The sequence below is a fragment of the Argopecten irradians genome, chromosome 5 (genome assembly GCF_041381155.1).
Source record: "Argopecten irradians isolate NY chromosome 5, Ai_NY, whole genome shotgun sequence".
NCBI lineage: Eukaryota > Metazoa > Mollusca > Bivalvia > Pectinida > Pectinidae > Argopecten > Argopecten irradians.
In genome coordinates this window covers 22,638,683-22,657,604 of record NC_091138.1, presented here as the reverse complement: position 1 = coordinate 22,657,604, position 18,922 = coordinate 22,638,683, and the positions used below count along the sequence as shown (strand labels likewise).

Below are 18,922 nucleotides of genomic sequence, written 5' to 3'. Positions count from 1 at the left end.
AATGGAAAGGAAAAATAACATTGCAACAACAGAATTAAGACATGACAATAAAAGTGTGGCCTCTCTCTTATTATTTTATTTTTTTTCCACTGTAAGTGACCAAAAACGATGCAATTATATTTTTAAAGGTTTATTTTATTCTTAAAATTGATTTCAGAAGACGCCCAGGTCCCTTTATTTCTCAAATGATATAATATCGACATCAGTCATGCTTCAATAACGTCACCACTAACGATGCACTTTTTGATGATCCAGAACGAGTTCATCTTTCAGATTCAGTGGAGCATCAAACTCAAACTGATCGGTTCATATGTGGTGACCATTATCAGATCTGAAACCCGTGAGGGGTGCTTTATAACTAGAAAGATACTGACCCTTTCTTAAAGTGCGTGTATTTCGGCCTACGCCCAGAACCTTTCGCATTTTATCATTGCATAAATGATATTTTTATCATAAAAGCTTTATACAACGGCAATTAAAAGGAAGCTGTTTCTTTAGTGTGATTCTTTATCTTATTTGTTCGATATACATGTATCTAGATGTATAGGCAATATAGGAAATTTTTCTTTGGAGACATAAGCTATGATGGCTGGTATAAACATGAAAATGTGACTTTTGTACGTTTTGCGCAACCGCAATAGTATTGAATTAGAATTAATTACGGTTAAAATTGTGTCATGTGCTGTGTTTTGAGGTTTTGTGCAATCAGTAAGCTAATTCTAACTGTTATTATCTCCACTCTTTGTTTTTGAGCTTTTACACATTTGGTTTACGCAATGACTAGCGACTCACCATTATGATGATAATACCAATTATGGAACCAAAATAGCTAGCTTTTATATAAAACTAGTGTCTGTTCGGCCGAAAACCGCCTGCCTAGTAAGTATACAATAGATAACTGTCATATTAAGCATTGGTTATAAATGAAGTATCAGTATCGTCAAACATCCTGCAATAGCAATCATCAAATAGAACGTGGCGTCCGTTCGACCGAAACTTACCATTACAAGCACAGAATTGAGTAATGGTCTTAGCGCGTCCAACAAGTATAGAAAAAGGTTAGTAGTTTCTATCAAAATATGCCAAATCGACCATGGGGCATCTGCGACTGGTTCAGTTCCCTAAAGCTACACCAGGCTGCGCTCCGTTCACTAAGGACCTCGGACAAGCGCACGCAAGAGAGGTAATTGAGGCACGGACCAGTCTATGGGTATATAAGTAGTATCAGTGCGGCAAAAATGTCCTTTAGAACATAACAAAAGAAAGTTGTATCACACACTTAGTTACCATAGGAACCTAGAACTGTAACGTCACACCGGTAAGGTCCAAAGTTGTCATAGTCATCACATAACTGAACATTAAAACCTAAAATCTCTGAAGTATGTACTTAAGGGTTTAACGTACCTACATGATAAAGAACTTTAACAGAACATGTTCTTGATTAAGTACATCAGGATGGACGAAGTAATTGAGTTATCATATGAGTTTTACACTGTTATGTTAAATATACACGACATGATGCTTTTGATAGTTAAATATTAATGGTGTTTATATTGATGCCTGCCAAATCATGCATCACATGCACGGAATTGTATACATAACATCAGGATTGTACACTACAAAGGGTGAGAGGAGGGAGTCATATAACAGTTGAATGACCTCACGGGCTACATAATAATATTGTTTAAGCCACATTTGTTAATAATGAGTTAATTAAGAAGATCCTTTGTTAATTGTAAAATAAGTTTCCATTTAATCAGAATACCGGTATGTCTTTCAATGACTACTCGTCAGAGGTTAAAATATTGTTCATTAAAGATCAAAATGGCCATTTTGTTGTAAATGAGAACTGAAATGTCCTTGATTGAAGGTTGTGACAGACATGCTTGATTTACGCATTGTACAGCTCCCGTCAGTTCCACTTCACGGCTGCCTGTTATGTGTCATGACAATAATTGAGGTGTATTCAGCATCACTTACTATATACGTTTTGCCAACTAGTTTTTACCTCATCCCAATCTACCCCCCCCCCCGACCCCCACCCCCCGGGAAACGGGAAACGGTGTACATATTTACCCAGGCTCTACAACAAGCATGTACATTTATCTAATAAGAATGGTACTTATGTGTTTCAAACTCATGAACCTATAAGATTTTTAAACGGTAAAGTATATTTGTTTGTCTTAACAAACTTCGATAGAAACAATTCTAAAATCACATATTATATAAAGATACTGCCCCCATTCTCATTAAGCTGTGCAAACACAGAAGGCAACGATTCTGCCCTCTGGTCATCTATCGATGGTCACCTTGAGGCACCAGTATAGCTGGATACTGTGGCTTACCTGTATGCTTGACAAGTTATAATTATTGGACCATGACGCAATATACGGTCAAGATAACTTGCGGAGTTGGGATCATAAACATATTGTGTGAACCGGTAATTAAGAATCAAAACAAGCTGAATTGGGTACTTGTAGGTAGACTTTTGCTAGCCACCAATTAGTGGAGGACGTCATATAGTTTGAAGTGGATTTAATTCTGCATGTTCTTTTAAAGACGTTCAGTTTTTAATAAAGAATATGTAATTAAGCTATTTTACGTACAATACTTTTAGAACTTAAAATAGCAAGAAAAATATAAAAAGTGTATATATTTTAATGAAAGACGATCTACAAGGGTATCACTAGACAACTGATTGATAGGCACCAAATCTTTTTATTAAAAAGCTATGTGTTACCCAGTATATGATTGTATTACTGAAGGCTTATTATATAAAAGAAAAAGTGTTTCAAAAGCACATTAGGACTGGTTTTTGCAGCAATTCAAAGTTGTTTTTGACTTGTGAAAATGCTTGTATTTACTATTTCATGTAAATGATATATATATATATATTTAATGCAATTTACCCATAAAACATTTACTTTTGAAAACGTAATATAGACAATTTAAGATATGAAATGGAAACTACTGATATAAAATTGAATAAACATATACTTAATGAATATAAATTAATCTTTATTACTTTTGCAGTGAAAAGGTTTTATTTGTGTATACTAAAAAATCGTATTATATAGTTATATATACTGTACATTAAATTGTAGATGTTGTAATTAAAAAAAATAAACACTTAAAAATTATAATTATGTATTATTTCAAGAACTTATTCTTCCCCGATCCCTAACTGTAACACATCACCTTGTCTGTCTAGGTCTCAATGTACCTGGACACGATGTCCACCTGTAGTGGACACCGTGTTCACACGTAGTGCACTCCGTGTCTACCTATAGTCTAAATCTTGTGCACTCCGTGTCTACCTGTAGTCTAAACCTCGTGCACTCCGTGTCTACCTGTAGTCTAAACCTCGTGCACTCCGTATCTACCTGTAGTCTAACCGTAGTGCACTCCGTGTGCACAAGGGTGTAACCTTTAGTCTACTACCAACTGTAATTGGTGTATATGACTGACATTACATTGTGTGTATCATATTGAACAGGCGATTGGAAATAAACCAGGATATACATCAAGAGATACATATCTCATTCAGTTAATTTCAGTTAATGCATAATTTATACATACATGTGTGTATTGACAGCTTATCAAAATCGATTATGATAGCTGGAACGCACGTATATATAATATTGCATCCCACATCGAAAAACAAAATAAGAGAATTTGTTTTTGCGTTAACATATCTATTACTCCAATAGTAATGTAAAATATTACTATAAATGTTGTTGACATGAAAGTCAGTCAGGTTTCTGTCTATGACCTCAGCAACCCAAAAGCTATCAAGAAAAATGCTTTAATACACGTTATGGTATGAACATGTTACTCAATGCCTTTGGAATAGTACATAAAAAAGTTATGATAATTTCCAGTTCTGTACATGCTGATATATACACTATGTCAACAAAACCATAAAAGCTGAGTGTGTATGTTACATTGAGTGCGTGATGTATGGGACATTGGTATCGACATTTTGTTACAACCCACTCTGAAAAATTAACGCAATTTAAAAAAATATTTCAAAGTTGTTAAATCTGGTGCAAGTCAACACAGTTTGAAATACTTTTTCAAAGTGCGTTTTTTTCAATTAAGCATTGATGTCACTTTTTTTTTAAATTTTATCGGGGTATGAAAAAAATTGTTTACAAACTGTGTCAATCCGCGTAGCGGATTCTCACAAAAGTTTGCAAATTTTTTTTTTCATAACCCGATAAAATTAAAAAATAGTGACATGAATACTTAAAATTAATTTTGAACTCTATTTGATAAAATGAATTATGTTTAAATGTAACATTATAGTGGTTTTTCAAGTGATTCTTTTTTCCGAATCAATACGCAACGTCAATGTCTCTATTGTGACGTCACGATAACGTCGGGGTTTCGCGCCATTCTCGGATTTTTTTTTTCATTTAAGCATTGATGTCACTATTTCTTAATTTTATCGGGGTATGGGAAAAAAATGTTTGCAAACTGTGTGAATCCGCGTAGCGGATTCTCACAAAAGTTTGCAAACATTTTTTTTTTCATAATCCGATAAAATTAAAAAATAGTGACATCAATACTTATAATTGATTTTATACTCTATTTGATAAAATGAAGTATGTATAAATGTAACATTATAGTGGTTTTTCAAGGGATTCTTTTTTTTCGAATAAATACGCAACGTCAATGTCTCTATTGTGACGTCACGATAACGTAGGGGTTTCGCGCCATTCTCGGATTTTTTTCTTCATAGTGGTATACAAAAAAAAATATTGGCCAATCAGAAAGCCGGATTTGGTATGAAAACAAAGAAAATTAATTTTATATTATTGTAAATTTTCTCCGACTTATATAAAACCCATGAAAATAACTTCTATGAATATCATTCAAATGGAATTTGATCAAATTCACATATTTGTAGAATTATCTTTATACACCGTACTGAAAACTATCAATAACGTTCGATATATCACTTAAAACGAGGATTGAAAACATGATCAGTTTTATTTGGACATCAAATTTATCCAATCGTCGTGATTGAAAAAGCAATGAAACAGAATTGTAATTCGCTTTAAACGTTGAACATAGCTTCTTTCCGAATGGTAACCTATTTTGTATACCATCAATTTAAGATTTTCTGAATATGTCTCTTTATTCAAAGTGGGTCAAATTAAGGTGAACTGGTCTTCTCAATATGTTATAGACAATTAGTTTCGAATGATAAAATTTTGTGTCCGTTTCTGTCATTGTCTTCAATGATTATTATTGATGCCTTCTTAGTAGAATGGAATACCTAATCACTCATAAATGTTACTAACTATAATGATCGTAGAGATGTTCGATATAATTCGTTCCGTTTATAGTCACTTTCCAGAGTCGGCTTTGGAATCGCCACCTGATTGGTGGAGAGCAAAGCTTTGTAAGCTAGGATAACACTTAAAGGTGATGACCTTAATATTCTAATGACCATTTCTGTCAAACAGATCGGTAAATTCAGCTGGTTTATTTCTGTTTAAATCCTTTTCGTGTCATCTGGTTTGTCCACTCGAGTGGGCCGACAAGGTCAATGACAGTGTGTGTTGTGATGGTAACCATCTTTATGCTCAGTGTACCATCAATCTAATTAGAACACCTTGTTGTATAAAGAGACAGCGTCACGATCGCCATATTGACAAGGTTACGCCGTGAAGTGTAGAGAGCGCGAACCAAACAAGGTTTACAAGGGCTATTAATGCCTGTTGATATGGCAGAGATAAGAGACAATTATCATCGAGTGCTTTTGTTCCAATATTTTATGCCTCACAAATCATAAAACAATGATTAAATTGTGCTTTCATTTCATTGGTATGATTGAATTCTTATCTTCCAATTACATTTTACGTATCCGATGAGTGTTCATTTGCATAAGCGTTAGACAGTATCGTCGTGTCAACTAACATTGCATAAACAATATCGACATTTTCTACGGTGTAGGTTGGCTTCGTCCGTTCGAGCGTTTCACCTAATATTTATAGAGAAAAACTGTGTGTAAACAATTAGCTCTCACACGGTAAACATCCATATCATATGGGTATTGCCAAGTCTTACATTACAAACTGGACTCGATATCAATGGAGTAACAATCTGTGGACCTGTTACCTTGTGAACGGGGACAGTAATTTCCTGTAAATAACTGGGATCGAAACCCCCGCGGTGTGTACCTAATATGGGGTCCTACACCACTGTCATCAAGGCTGTCTGAGGCCAACGGTCCGGCCTAATTAGCCGATCTTCTCATAAATATTTATCTCTACATAATCCTTATATTTACCCCATTTACACGTATGTAGCAATATAATATGCGGTTCTAGGCCATATCAGACATGTAATTACTTTACTTCCATCGTGGAACTTTCCTTAAGTGCTGATCTCTAAGCGAAAGGCCAAAAGAAATTGTTTTCTTCCATTAAGAACCTTTTTAAGTGTCAATCGCCCAGTTAAAGGCTAAAAGCGAGAAGCTCTGAAGGAAGCATTAGGAAGAAGTGCATTTTATTCCATGTGTCTCCGCTCACCTACTTGTTTGGGCGAATCATTGCAATGGTGATCAAATCCTTGTTTTGACATTTCTATTTTCGTTTCAGCAGAATGGACCAAATACATTTAGCATATTTTGAAATTGAATCCTATTTGAATTCTTGTTATTTTCGTCTTCTATGTACAATCCTCGACATTACCCTACTGCGGCATCAATTAGTGTAGAATAAATTCCCATTCCAGATGTGATGGAAGGTGCCACTTGATACCCTTAACAATTTGCAACGTTGCATTATATATAATACTCACTTACTAACCATAGCCAATATAAAAAAAAACATGCTTGTGTTTTCTGTATTCCAATGTTGTTCTGTCGCTATTGACTTTATTTTATTTCTAAGACATTATGTTGATATTCAGAATTAAACAAGAGGCCCAAAGGGCCTTAACGGTTATCTGACTACCTTGGCAATAGTAAAATTAATTTCATATGGTGTCACTTTGTCAGGACCATGTCAGGATCATTTTCCATTTCCTTCAACAAATTTTATTTCAAACAAGAGGCCCAAGGGCCTTAACATGTAGGAATTTAATTAGATATAGTGTCAGAGTAGCCTTCTTCAATTTGGGATCAACCAGAGATGTAACAATACTTTGTCAATCCATGTCAGGATCATCTCAGGCAAGTTTCAGCCAAATCACACAGGCAGAAGTTGAGAAGAAGTTCAAAATGTGTTTTCAAGATGGCGGCTGTGGCGGCCATCTTGGATTTCGGATCGACCCGAAAAATAACAACACTTTGTCGGGACCATGTCAGGATCATTTCATGCAAGTTTCAGCCAAATGGCACTGGTAGAACTTGAGAAGAAGTTCAAAATGTGAAAAGTTAACGCATGGCGGACGGCGGACGGCGGACGACGACGGACGAAACATGACGACTATAGTTCATCCTGACCCTTCGGGTCAGATGACCTAAAAACAAGTTTTGTCTTAAAATGTACATTTTTTTCTATAAACAGTTATTTTTTATTCAAACGTTATATCCTCTCTGATAGTTAGAATAAGGTAAGTGAGAATAGAAGTAAACTGTGTAGGGATGAACACTTAATGCTCTTAATCGCTACGTTTATTGATTCAATCCTCGTACAACGTACGGATCAGTAGACTCAGCTATATGGGTAAAAATCACAAAATGCCGTGTGACAGATTTTAGCAATTAATTGGCAGCTCCAATCAATTCCAATCGAAGCTGAGGATCACATCGGCTAATTCCATATAGCCTAATAATAGTCGGGTACCTTTTTAACCAATACTAATTGAGACTACTATGTTATTGTAGTGTAACTCATTGGTATTTGCTATATTGTGCTTTTATTTATATTCTTCCCAATACTTGTATACCCTCCTCCACTTGTTTACCTGGTAAACTCTGCTTACACACCCTGATCAGTTGAGTAATATGTCTATGGTGAGTTAACAATAAAAGTGTTTGTATTGTATCAGAGTTATTGATGTTTTAGCGCCGCTGCATGCAGCTGTAACAACGCTGCGCGTGATTGTAGAGGAGCGATAGTCTGTCAGAATGTATATATCATGGTAATCACATCTCATGCTCACTGTATTGGAGATATGCCGGTAGCGTGTTACAGTAAAAAACACGTCATCTGTCAAACAGCGTAACTTGCTTATTTTCAGAGAAGAAAGAACACCAACACAGACAATATACAAGGTATTGGTGTAGAATCTGTGTGGGACGTTATCGTAAAGCCGTTTCTTAATAGAAGTTGCTGAGAGAACTGTGTATGTTTCAAAGCTGATATTGCACTTGCTAAATCAGCGGTTGATTGATCTGAAATGTTGTTATCCTATTGGGTTTTGGTTGATTCCAGACGTAAACTAATGCTACAGAATTGGCTACCTTTGCGTAAACAAAAAGTTAAACATATACGTCGGTACGTACATTTACCGGTCAGCACACAATTTCCATTGTAATGTCATTTTCCTTTAGCTGTAATCTATGTCTTTATAACAACAAAGAATGTTTCACTAAATGTAACAAATGGATAGAAATGAAATTATATAAGATTTTAGTTCGTGAATTTTATGGTTTAATTAAGTTGAAGAATGCTTATCTAAAACACATCTAAGAAACAAAACTTATATCGATATACATGTAGTGTACCATCGATGTCGTGACATACTATGAATTGTCTTATGGAAGACCAATATGCTAGTGATATAGGAGGGTTAGTTTTATATCGACCACGTGAGTATTTACCTATAATTAGGTTTCTCCCAAAGCCATGACGAACATCCAGGCTCGCTTCCATCTTGCCAATAACCTTGATACATTTACAGTCAATCTTGTCAGATTCGCAATTATCGATAAATCAAAAGTGTTGACTTAAGAATCTTAATAAACCCAATTGCGGTAAATATTGTCTGGATCTCTCGAGAGATTTTTGCTAATGAAGACAAACGGTTGTCTGTGATACCGTTGGATAATTGCACGTGAACGTTTCTAACACCTTAAGTACGAGTATAACTATTCTCCTTGTTGTTGACATTGTTGCACTCAAATCTCCTGAAGCCTTCAGCTTACGCCAGGAGAGTGTGACAGCAGTTGCTCAATGTCTTTTTCTACGTGATGGATATTCTATCAGTTGTCAAAAAAAAAAAAAAAACATCCTTGTTTTTCTATGCATACATGTGATAATTTCTAAATTTTAGATACATTGTAAAGTTTGCGCAAGTGAAATACAAAAAATGATGTTCTAGAAAGAAAGCAATCCAAATTAACAATATATAGCGAGCTCTACGACATAAATATCATGTGACAAAATCTGGAAAGTGCCGACAAAATTAATGATTACTAATACTCCTGATATAGCGACAGACAAAGACTCGTAACGTCTCCCACCTTACGCCTACCCATGTGACTATACCTGGTATGATGTAATTCAAGTACTTCCGGGCCCTTGTCGGGCGGATAGGGTATCGCAAGTACAGATCTCGTGTGAATCAATTTGTATTCATTTCGTTAATGGTTCCATTATTATTACATTCCCACAAGAATAATTTCAAAAAGAGCATTCATACCAACAACTATTCCCAAATGTTATTAAGAAAACTAAATAATGTATATTTTAACAAAGAAAAAAAGAGAGAACAAAACCATGTTTATCTGCTAACTTGATATCATCTAGGTTCACTGTCACGTACTGTACCAAATCACTCTTGTATATTGATTGTATTATTACAAAGAAAAACACCCCCTCGATACGAATTTAACATAGTATACTAAAGATACGTTTTATAACTTAATAGGCATTATTGGACTAAAGATTGTATTTTTATGAATTCACAAGTGTAATTCCATCGAAGATCAGTAAATTTTATGGGACCATAAGTTAACATGTAATTGTGAAATTATTTTGCCCTGACGTTTCTATACGAAAACTAAAAACCGAAAGTATGAGTTTGATTTTGTTTCATTTCAGAGATATTTATTTCTAATGAAATCGTTCGCTGAGTCCAATGTATAACTCCCACAATACCACCATAAGGAGTGCTACGAATACTAATCATCCATTACTTTCATCTTTGAAGTGTGTGTTGGGCGAATTCACAATTAACTGACAAATAATTAATCTTACTTACACGTTTTCAAAAGACACAGTTTAATAGAATTGCCTTTGCATTCATATAATTGACGTCGATTTTAATGACAATGGAGCCCATATTTTAGGATCAGCTTGGCTTAACAAAAGACTTTTAGTCATTGAAGATTACTCAACGAAAGTCGTTTTTAGAAATGATGCTTTTATGCAGTGTCACAAAATACATTTTAAATAGATTGATGGCGTGATTTGTTAATTGCGTTTAATGATTTCGCCGTCGATGCATTGGCTGCAGCAGAATAGACAAATCGGAGGCTTTTAATACAGTGAATATTATTGTTGTTTGTGATTGGTAGTTTTATTGTTTGTAGTAAGGCCATTTATACTTTTAATATAATGACATACAAAGCATTATCAATTTGTTAACACAGTAATCGTTCTTCCGACCCAACTTAAAAAACCAAGATATAAATAACAGAAGGTTTTGCTATTTTCTGAAATGCACCTGGGTTTTTTTCTTCTTTATGTGCGCTTATTCTATTTGTTTTGTTGTTTGTTTCCAAATTACCTGCACATACGGCGTGTACCTGCTACCCCATTTCACTATGCAATACGATTAATCGTTATATCTTCGACATTACTGAATTTCTTCTTATTGTCTCTTATGAGTTAATTTTGACATTGAGTTGATCGTCCGCTACCATGAAAATAAGTATGACCAAGTTACATCATAGTTAATGAAAATGCTATTTGTTGCTCAGACCTGCTTAGCGCGACAAACGTGTAGTATCTTTAAGCGATAGTGGAACTCTTGCTTGTTTGTTTGATTAATTTAACGTCCTATTAACTGCCGCGGTGATGTAAGGAGGACACCAAGCAACATACCCCACTCGGTTACATTATACTGAGAACGGGCGAACCCGTCGTCCCACTCCCTGCTTGCAGTGCAATCTCACTGTAGCATACTGCCAAACATAGTGAACAGCACACCCTACAAGGACATATTATACTGACGGCAAGAAATTCAGCTGTCTCACTCCTTTTATGTTGCTTGGTGTCTTCGGCGGCATGCTTTAGTGATATAGCACTATAAAAAGGCCAACAGTTCAACTATACAAGAAGACACAACATGAAAATACTGCAGTCTCCCAAAACACACATCTCGCATTTCACACACGCTACATACCGCATACATGAGAGGCCGTCCGTACATGACCCTGGCTGTTAATAGGACGTTACAATAATCAAACAAGCAAACAAAACCTTTTATATTGAACGCTAATCAGAAGCAGAAAGTAAAGATCACGACTCAGACAGGAATTTTGTTTTCCTATTGGTTAAAATGACGTCACATGATATAAAAAATAAAGTCGTATCAGGTTAGTAGAAGTCGTATCAGGTTTAGATGATAGAGTTATCGTCTCGCCCCTAACGTCATTAGCAATAAGATGACGGTCAAATAACGATTCGAGACGACGGCACGCAAAAAGATGGAGATAAAATGTTGGAATGACAGTGCTGATGACCAGTTTCAAAGCAAACCGAAATCGGCAACACTGTTTTAGGATTATTTAACAGAAATGGACCATGATGACGCATTCGAGTCATTTAATGATGTAAAAATTGCTCAATCCTGAGTTGTTTTTGGTTTCATACTGTATTATACATTTTGCTGTTCCTTAATTGAAAGGGTCTTCGACGGGATAGATTCGTTACACAGCATCGCCTCGCCCGATACAAGATAATTTTTCACCCAACATTTTTCCATATTAGGTCACTAACAAACTGTGTATCAGCCAGGTTATTGAATCAGGTAGGGCGTTAGAATTGTACTTGCTGCACCTATTGCATGATCGTAAAAGGCGGCTAAATTTGGGATATTATCTTTTCTCTTCTTCCTAACTGACTTTATGTTTCCTAATGCCTCCCTTGGCACCGCCAAGACACACCAAAGTCTATAATAGTGGTAGTTTCTGCTCCTGCTTAGCGCTCAGCAAACAGGGAGTGGGGCGACTGGTTCGCCCGTTGTCAGTATAATGTGACCGTGTGTTGCTCGATGTCGCACTATAAAAAGGGCAACAGTTGCTCTATACAAGAAAGACAAAACACGAACATACCACAGTCTCCCAAAACACGCACTTCACACACGCTACACACTGCATACATGGGAGGCCGTCCTTACATAAAATAATCAAACTGTCTATTAAATCGAAACTGAATATCAGCCGTACGTTATTAGGTCACCTCGAATATTGGTAAAACACTCAAGCTGGCGTGGGTGGTTACTATTATTAAATAAAGGATGACGTTAACTACAACTGACATGATATGTATTATCCATAATAGGACCGTTCTTTCATTTACATAAAATGGTTCATCCGGCGTGCAACGGTATTGGTGAAAATGCCACATCAAAACAGTTCCACACAATACGGTCTTTATATCAAATAGGAATCTTACTAAATTTGATCTGAGGTACAAATCAAATAGTCCATATCGCCATTTGTGTCACAATCATATCACTAATGTTTTCAGAGCGTTATGTCATCTAGGTGCATTCTGGGTATACATACGCCGAGTCGACGCAGTAATATCTAAATCTCACAATCCTAGGAAAATGTATCTATCAATATTTACCGTGTTTATCACTTTGATAAAAACGTTAGCCACAAGCGTCAACATATTGATCTTTATGATGATGTAACATACATTGATTATAAATGACAAAACAATGGCGCATAAAACACAATTACAAGACATTCAAACCATGAACTAAATTGCTTTGGATTCAGGAAGTTCCCCGGTATAACACATGCGGTAACGGCCCGGGGCATAGCAACATGTAAAATCCTAATTCGCATGAACCAAATACCTATACTTAGATGTTCTGAAAATTATAGATTAAAATGTTTGAAAAAGTCCTTAGGCACAAAATAAACGATTTGGTATTTGAGTAGCCGTCGCACTTTTCCATTTTTCGAGTCTGATGTACCACCATGTCCCACTGACATTGTCCCTCTGGCTACATATTAACACCTATAATTCACTCTTGCCAGACGTTACTTGATGATGTGACCAAACTGCCCACCAGTCGCCTTATTTATCCCAAATTATACACCCTTGTCGACCATTATTTGTTCCTAATTCGATATCAGTAGTTTTCGCCTATCCATTTCTCCCTCGAATTCTGTCGATTCTGCTGAGTCGTTTAGTAGTCATCCAATCTGCTAAAGACCACCAGCACGTATTAAACATATTGTAATGTAAAGCTTCGTTGCTAAAATACCACGTGTGTGGTGTTTAATTGCCAGTATTATTTGGGGGGTTTTACGGAATGAAGAAATTTCTACGATGCCCAGTATCCATCGCTTGGTTATAAAATAGTTTAAACAAACTTCAATTAACTTTTCTAGCTGTGGCAGTTGCCAACATTGGAGTGAAAATAATTCTTCCTTTTCACTAGACCGAATCAGAAAAAAAAGATCGTTTTATTTATGCTTATCTTATCCCTAACAGTTTCGTTGTATCTTATAAAACCTTGGCAGCTTTTAAATTCCATCTACGTATGATAGAACGCTTCATGTCTCAACAATACTATCTTATAATACATTATTGGATCAGCAATTGATAAGCGAGTCGGCATGCCAAAATTGTCAGTATCGTGAATGGCATCGATAATATAATGATCAGATTGGTTTATTAAATCCAACGTCTTATTGACAAGCATAGTCATTTAATGACCGCCTCGCGTCTGTGTATAGTGTTGTGGTGTGTGAATACCTGTATGTTTTGGGAGGCTGCGGTACATTGGTATTGTGTCTCCTCGTAATAGAAGAACTCCTGTTCTTGTTATAGTGCTATTTCATTGGAACATTGCGTTCCGTGTGCGAATACCTGTATGTTTTGGGAGGCTGTGGTATAGGTGAATTCCTGTTCTTGTTATAGTGCTATTTCATTGGAACATTGTGTTCCGGTGTTTGAATACCTGTATGTTTTTGGAGACTGTGGTATAGTGGAATTTCTGTCTTGTTATAGTGCTATTTCATTGGAACATTGTGTTCCGGTGTAAGAATACCTGTATGTTTTTGGAGACTGTGGTATAGTGGAATTTCTGTCTTGTTATAGTGCTATTTCATTGGAACATTGTGTTCCGGTGTAAGAATACCTGTATGTTTTTGGAGACTGTGGTATAGTGGAATTTCTGTCTTGTTATAGTGCTATTTTATTGAAACATTGTGTTCCGGTGTAAGAATATCTGTATGTTTTGGAGACTGTGGTATAGTGGAATTTCTGTCTTGTTATAGTGCTATTTCATTGGAACATTGTGTTCCGGTGTAAGAATATCTGTATGTTTTAGAAGGCTGTGGTATAGTGGAATTCCTCTCTCGTTAAAGTGCTATTTCATTGGAACATTGTGTTCCGGTGTAAGAATACCTGTATGTTTTTGGAGACTGTGGTATAGTGGAATTTCTGTCTTGTTATAGTGCTATTTCATTGGAACATTGTGTTCCGGTGTAAGAATACCTGTATGTTTTTGGAGACTGTGGTATAGTGGAATTTCTGTCTTGTTATAGTGCTATTTCATTGGAACATTGTGTTCCGGTGTAAGAATACCTGTATGTTTTTGGAGACTGTGGTATAGTGGAATTTCTGTCTTGTTATAGTGCTATTTTATTGGAAATATTGTGTTTCGGTGTAAGAATATCTGTATGTTTTAGGAGGCTGTGGTATAGTGGAATTCCTGTTCTTGTTATAGTGCTATTTTATTGGAACATTGTGTTCCGGTGTAAGAATATCTGTATGTTTTAGGAGGCTGTGGTATAGTGGAATTTCTGTCTTGTTATAGTGCTATTTTATTGGAACATTGTGTTCCGGTGTAAGAATATCTGTATGTTTTGGAGACTGTGGTATAGTGGAATTTCTGTCTTGTTATAGTGCTATTTTATTGGAACATTGTGTTCCGGTGTAAGAATATCTGTATGTTTTGGAGACTGTGGTATAGTGGAATTTCTGTCTTGTTATAGTGTTATTTTATTGGAACATTGTGTTCCGGTGTAAGAATATCTGTATGTTTTGGAGACTGTGGTATAGTGGAATTTCTGTCTTGTTATAGTGTTATTTTATTGGAACATTGTGTTCCGGTTTAAGAATACCTGTATGTTTTGGAGACTGTTGTATAGTGGAATTTCTGTCTTGTTATAGTGTTATTTTATTGAAACATTGTGTTCCGGTGTAAGAATACCTGTATGTTTTTGGAGACTGTGGTATAGTGGAATTTCTGTCTTGTTATAGTGTTATTTTATTGGAACATTGTGTTCCGGTGTAAGAATATCTGTATGTTTTGGAGACTGTGGTATAGTGGAATTTCTGTCTTGTTATAGTGCTATTTTATTGGAACATTGTGTTCCGGTGTAAGAATATCTGTATGTTTTGGAGACTGTGGTATAGTGGAATTTCTGTCTTGTTATAGTGCTATTTTATTGGAACATTGTGTTCCGGTGTAAGAATACCTGTATATTTTGGAGACTGTGGTATAGTGGAATTTCTGTCTTGTTATAGTGCTATTTTATTGAAACATTGTGTTCCGGTGTAAGAATATCTGTATGTTTTAGAAGGCTGTGGTATAGTGGAATTTCTGTCTTGTTATAGTGCTATTTTATTGAAACATTGTGTTCCGGTGTAAGAATATCTATGTTTTTGGAGGCTGTAGTATGTTCGTATTGTGTCTCCTTGTGATAGTGGAGTTCCTGTTCTTGTTATAGTGCAATCTCACTCAAACACCAAATAAGCGCATCCCATTTGGTCACATTATTGTATAAATTATATGAATTGACACCTAACGACACGTATGTTTGTTTATGAGTTTTGTAGATGTCAAGCAGCGACAGATTATTACGTTTTTCAATGGAGTAATCAACGCACCCTTTTTATTCATCTATCATACTGAAAATACAAAAACGTACCACGTCTTCTGAATTAATTTTGATGATACGTATTGACGCCTATTGTACTAGTTATAAGTGAGGTTGATGTAAACAGATGTAGACCGGATCTTAGGATAAGTGTCACAATTGTTATTTAACAATTCGATTGCAATGTCATTCACAAGCTGTTGTGTCCTCTGTTGCAAACTTAACTGATATTTATAAATCATTATAGCATAGTCTTCTATGTTCTTTCGCTGTAAGTAAATACAGTGAGGAAAGTTTACCAATGCCGTAACATGGAGCGGTGTTAAAATCTTCGTTTGATATACGTTATAGTGTGCCTGCCAGTAAAGTGTTTTTTGTTTATTTTTTTATGTTTTTTTTTTAAGCAAGGGTTAACCACTTGCTAATATATTATTCAAGAGTTTACCACAAAACCTCAGTTCGGTTTTTATATCAGAAAAAACACGCCAAGATTAGTCTTGCAGAAATCAAAGTTAAATCGAAAAGTAAAAATATATATTTAGCGCCATTTTTTGTTAATAGATATAACCTTATCTTACGATTTCTCGTTCTTTTGTCTTTATAACGTCTAAACGTTTTGTCTAACTTGATGTACCAATAAACGAACCTTGGCGAACCTAAAAGAGCCATACTTTGCTGTAGTATAGTCGACACAACTCAAAATTAAATGTCTAGTTATTTTTAACGATATTCCGGGGCCGATTTTCATGAATGATGTTTAAAATTTAATAGATCTCGAATGACGATAATGTCACTGTCCCCTCGCGTTCTGATCTTTCTGATTAACAATAACGATGCTCCATTTTTGTAACACTCATGATGTTGTACTCTTAAGTAATTACCGATATCTGGAGTGTATCACCGGTCTGTGATCTCTATTCCCTGGGATATACGCCAATCCCGATGGCGGAGATTTGATTCTGTCTAAGAGATTGTGGGAGTTTGATATAGGAGGTCCCATTGATCCCAAGGTTGTTGATATCCACCAGAAATTTCGATGGCATCATTTCTTGCGAGGGCGGAATCAGAATTATCATTCAAGATAACGCAATGAAGGATTGTCTTTTGGATTCCAGGTCCCAGTTGTTCAGAGTGTGATTAGCTTACTCACATAATCAGTGAAATTTCCATTTCTCATATGCTGCAAAATCTGTGATTACATGTTCTCTAAAAGTAGGCAAAGAATGGAACATTGGAAATTAATAATTTTGTTAATGATTTAAAGTTAAGTTCATGTTGAATTGTGATTGTCCATTATCCTACTCATCTTTTGAACACTTGGGTCACTCTAATTCACTATGGAGGCAATCACCACGTAACTTGCGTCGGTTGTTGGGTTTTCTCTGGCCTTTGTCTTTTAATTATATAACTTGCGGCCTTTGAAATATCAAAATATGTCAATAGAGTACAAAAACGGTGAACCTACGTGAAACCTATAGTTGTTTATATATTTCCATACACCCGAGTTAGCAGAGAGTACATTGATGATGGTACATAAATATAGGTGTCATTCTCGGCTAAAAGGCCCAGATAACAATATCCAAAATATAATTTTTTCGCAATATCAGAACTTCTCTATTGACTGAATTTTCTGGGCCGTATGCACATGTTCAAATATATTGAAATGACATTTTGGAAGGTTCCGAAAACATCTTGTAAACACCTTGGTACAAGTCGTAACTGTATTCAGCAAGGTTATTATTTAGGTCTGCTTCATAATGTTATACTGTAACTAGTGTATCCGAAGGAAGTTCTAAAAAGAAGAATACCACGTATACCATTTTAATGAGTGTTAAATATTAGTGGTAAATATTGCAAATGCATAAACATATGATATTAAAAGGCCGACCTGGCTTTGAATTTGGCCAATATTTATGTAGGCTGACTTCGGCTAAATTATACTGTCGCGCTTGTGTACCATGCAGACTGGCAATTATATTTTTATATTATGCTTAACATTTCATTTCCTCCTGGCTTATATCGTCAAAGTACCATTTGTTGATGATAGTCAATTGTATTTTTTATTTAAATGATATATGATTCTAATATATGTTCCAAAATTTAATTTTTCGGCTTAATAAAAAAATAACAGATAAACAATTTCACCCATGAAAATGTTATATATATATATTCAATATACATGCTATCCGCCTGTACTATATGTCTGAATGTCATCTTAAAGATTTTTGGAGCGATCGTTAATTTCTGATGCACTTTTAAGCCATTAGATTTGTAGATATCTTAAATTCTTTCTTCCATTTAACGGTGAATCATTCTGAATTATTCTTATCACCCAAGTCTTCTATCAAATCCACAGAGTAAACAGCGTCAAACTAAATACGTTATGGAACTGTGTGTACATTAGAAATAAATGCCTATGGCTATTTTTATAATTTAATAACTATTCACTTTCTGATAATTTCTGTAACTCATGGAAAAATAGTAAAGGATGTGTTCAACCACATTAGCCTAGAATAAAAGAAACTGTTATATCATTCAAATTTATCGTTTATATCAAAATAAACTTTTTACCTAAATCTAAAATTTTCTATATCGTTTGCCTATTTTTTCTTCTTTTTTTTTTTTTTTGTTGTTGTTGGTTTTTTATTTTTTTATTTTATTTTTTATGAAATCGGAATACCGGTAATTGGAGTAAACATGGAAGCTTGACAGGAAGGGTCAACGTCCAGATTACGGTAATACAGTACCTACAAAAGTCATTAGCCGGTTACAACTATACGAAATATCACATCCACCTACACTATTAGTTAGCGACACTTTTGTTCCTATTGTACATTGCTGATCACGTTGATTAATTAAAGAGGAAACAAAATACAAGCCGACATT

The 18,922-nt window shown here is 35.3% G+C and overlaps 1 protein-coding gene across 1 annotated transcript in view; it reads right to left on the bottom strand.

Annotated features, from left to right (window-relative positions):
* Positions 1–18,922, bottom strand: part of LOC138323242 (QRFP-like peptide receptor) — a 42,449-nt gene that overhangs the window by 8,171 nt on the left and 15,356 nt on the right. The window lies entirely within an intron of this gene.